The following is a 4312-nucleotide window of genomic DNA, read 5'->3' as shown; positions in this document are numbered from 1 at the left end:
CACAGCCGTAATACGAAACGCGCTTTGACTCATCCCATTCCGACCTTCTGTATGGAAGCCCAGGGGTGCCATTTACAAAAGAATGAAGGAATACATTATCAAACTATTAATTTGAAAATAACAATGTGAATAAAAAAAACTATTTAAAAATGGACAAATAAATTGATACATTTAAGTGAGTTTATTAAATTAATGTTTAAATATTTGATTATATTTAACAATAAATATTAGCATTAATAAATCATATTTATTAAATTTTTAAAATGTCATTAAATGTGGCAATAAATGAGTACATTAATGAGTATTTTAAATGCACTTTTGAAGAGGTATTTGGCTGTTTCTTTTCTTATTCTTATATATAATTTCTTGTTCTTGTTCGAGACATATCAGAAGTTTATCGCAAGACGTTTTGGCTTTTAAAGCTTTTTTAATTATCTGTAATAATGTTTTAGATACACACATTGCTCCTTTGACCTTATGTAGGGTTCTGAATTTATTTGGGATTGATGGCTGATACAAATCATTTTCCATGTGCTCCATCATGATTGTTCCTTATTATTGGATTTTAATTGATAATTGCAAAATTACGTTTAAAATTAACCAAACATGCAATTCATCCAGTCAGATTAATAACTGCCGACATCTCCAAATAAAGATCTTCCTGGTCTGTAATCAATCTGAGATATCCATCAATGCATAATAAATATCTTTAAATGACATTTTACTAGTAATAATTCAAATTAAAGATATCTATAATTAAATATTGACTATTAAATCCAATTCAAGATATCTACAATAATTCACCTAGTCATATCTAAGTTTCAGATATAAAAACTAAATAATAATTAGGAAATCTTTAAAGCTGCAGAATTGAAGATGAATTATGACTAGTCAAAGTTGCACAACAAATATCTGGTAAAACAGTATTAAAATATATAATGCAAAAATATCAGAAACAACCACCAAAACCTCGAATTTCATCAGACATTTCATAAACCACAAAGAAATAATTTCCTAAAGATTAATATGTAAATGACTGTTCAAATGTTTGAGAGTTGTCCGTAAATTAAAATGATTGACGATTCATCTCATGTTTTGTAGCGCGAGAAAGAGAAAAAACAGCACGATAAAGGTATGTTAAGTAGCTAGGCTAAGTTACAAGCTAACATTAGCTGGCTAGTTAGTTAACATAGCCTATGTAGCATATCTTCTTTTTTAGGAAAGTTTGATTAAACATCCGTAAATAGCCTTGACATCTTAATATATTATTAGTATAACATATTACTTAGCAAGTTTTAGATTAAAGTGTTTGTCTTCTGTGTAAAAATAACTTTCCTGAGTATATATTTTTGTAATAAAAATAAGCTTCTGTTCCATAAACTTTGTACTGATAACAGCTTAACATTATTTACATTAGTCTGCCATTTTGGGGTCTTTGCTATTATATTCCAATATCATTCTGACTCAGTTAGCTTGTTACAGATTAAGAGTTGTTGTTTAGGAGTACAGATGACTTGCTGCTGTGTATAATCAATTGTGTTGAGAAAATAACATTCTGTTCTGTCAAATATGTACTCTTATGAAACTTCCCTAGGAGCACTGTTGAAATATTTTGGACGTGGGGCACAACCGATGCCACCTGCCCCAAGTGCCAGTGCTACAGCTGATGATGATTTTTCAACAATCCCAGATCAATATATTTATATGGATAAACCATGCCTTTGTTTTTGACAGACAGTTGCATTACATCTAACATGGCTAGCTTTTATTATTATTTTCATCTTTCATCAGATCCATCCTCTGCATGCGAGGAGCACTTCCCAGCACGTGCATCCACTGATGTGGTCATCTATCTTGTCTGACTCAGAAAGGACTGATCTGGTAAGCAGAGGGTCACTGCCAATAAAGGAAAACTTCACATTCCCTGAAAAACCTGATGGCCGAAGCTTCCACTACACCTACAGAAAGTTAATTAATGGGGAAAAAATTTAAGTGGAGCTGCTCACTTATTCAAAAAGAAATTATACTGTCTACAGCTTCTGCTGCTAATTGTTCTCTAGGAAGTCCACAAAACTGGTAACAGAGGATCAACAGGATTGGGTAAATATAGGTGTGCTACTGTCACATTTAAACCGTAGAAGGGTAAAATCATGCCAGGCAGACATTGGTATGTTGTTAGCAGCACAGCTACAACTAATACAATTGATAATGGGTGTGTTAGATTTATAGTGTGCGAATAATCAAGCATTGACAATATTCAATCATACTGGCGGCACTGAGGGGCCCCCAAATCAAATTCTGCTTAGGGCCCCATAAAGGCTTGGGCCGGCCCTGGCGACAGGTTTGAAATGACCCGATATTGTCTCTTAATGTGTGTCTTTTCTAAACCTGCTCAGCACTCAACAATACACATATTTGTTGACAAAATAATAACATAAGAGGCAGATCTGCCATCACAACACTTTATTTAAAACATGGCAAGTTGTATAAAATATACAGAATGACTCATGACAAAGTCCTTGAATGCAAAACTTTTATGATTATTTTATATAAATGTATCACTGGAGGGAAATGTATCTCTCGATGGTATATTCTTTTCATCTTACCTCCGTATAATGTCTAATAAAGTATAGTTTATAAGCGCAGGGCTGCTTTGTGTACAGGTGTTACCAGGGTAACAGCTGCTTTGTGTACAGGTGTTACCAGGGTAACCGCTGCTTTGTGTACAGGCGTTACCAGGGTAACAGCTGCTTTGTGTACAGGAGTTACCAGGGTAACAGCTGCTTTGTGTACAGGCGTTACCAGGGTAACAGCTGCTTTGTGTACAGGCGTTACCAGGGTAACAGCTGCTTTGTGTACAGGAGTTACCAGGTTAACAGCTGCTTTGTGTACAGGAGTTACCAGGTTAACAGCTGCTTTGTGTACAGGCGTTACCAGGTTAACAGCTGCTTTGTGTACAGCCGGTACCAGGTTAACAGCTATATTTCTGCAGCATAAGCGCCCCCTACTGTCAGAGAGTGAAATTGCACTTTCATTCAGCCCATATGCTGTATTTGTTTGATCAATGTGAAAATCTGAATGCATTGTTACACAGCATACATTTTAACCAGTTAATTAAAAAAATCAAAACAATTCGGATAATAAGGTATCTAGAAGTGTTCACAGTATTTTTAAGTGCCCACGATAAAAATAATGTGCATGTTCATTAATGCAGTTTACTAACATATATATATATATATATATATTTATTAGGGCTGTCAATTTAACGTGTTAATTCAGAGCTGATTAATTTGACTAAAAATAACGTGCTAAAAAATGAACGGCATTAATCGCACTGACCCCCCCGGACCGTAATAAGGAAGATTCCTGAGAAATGCTTGTAGTACCACATGTTTACACCAGAGGGCAGTAAGTGACACTTCAGCTGTGTGAGCAACACACAGTTTATACAGTGAACAAACACTTCAGCAGCACAACACAAACATGTGTTACATTCTTGCGTTCAAAACACTTGATGAGCACAAATCTGATCTAAGGGATCATCATTTTATGTTTTTGACGCGACACACCCAAGACGCAACACAAGCATGTCTGACGCAGATGTTATATATATAGATATATAATTGTTAAATATTTAACGATAACTATGTATCATTATTTCATCATTATATATTGAATTATTGTTATGAGGGGCTTTCTCAGCAAATATTTGTATATGCGATTAAATGCGATTAATTAATCGGGACATCGTGTAATTAATTAGATTAAAGATTGTAATCGATTATCAGCCCTAATATATATATATTTATCACATTCCTCTTTATTGTAATCTGGGTCGTATGGATTTAACATCTTTAATTTGGAATGAATGTTAATTGTAACTGAATCGATGTTATAGACAATAATTGACACAGATCATGTAAATTAACATATCAAAGATGTTTGAGGTAAAATCATTTAGGCCAGACATTAATAACACACAAGTGTTTTACACCTTCACTGCTAGAACTGTGTGAAATTAAACATTTACACAGGAAGAAGAAAAACACCTGGTTGTGTAAACACTTTATTAAGCTTTATAAACAGAAACGTTGCTTTTGGGCCAGTTGCTGTGCATAATTCCCAACCGATTTCTGTTCCCAGCCCTGATCTCACCCGTCCCCGTCATGTGATCTCACCTGTCCCCGTCATGTGATCCCACCTGTCCCCGTCATGTGATCTCACCCGTCCCGTCATGTGATCTCCCCTGTCCCCGTCATGTGATCTCACCTGTCCCCGTCATGTGATCTCACCCGTCCCCGTCATGTGATCT

Source organism: Xyrauchen texanus, chromosome 9, assembly GCF_025860055.1.
Source record: "Xyrauchen texanus isolate HMW12.3.18 chromosome 9, RBS_HiC_50CHRs, whole genome shotgun sequence".
NCBI lineage: Eukaryota > Metazoa > Chordata > Actinopteri > Cypriniformes > Catostomidae > Xyrauchen > Xyrauchen texanus.
This window is presented reverse-complemented; position numbering follows the sequence as displayed.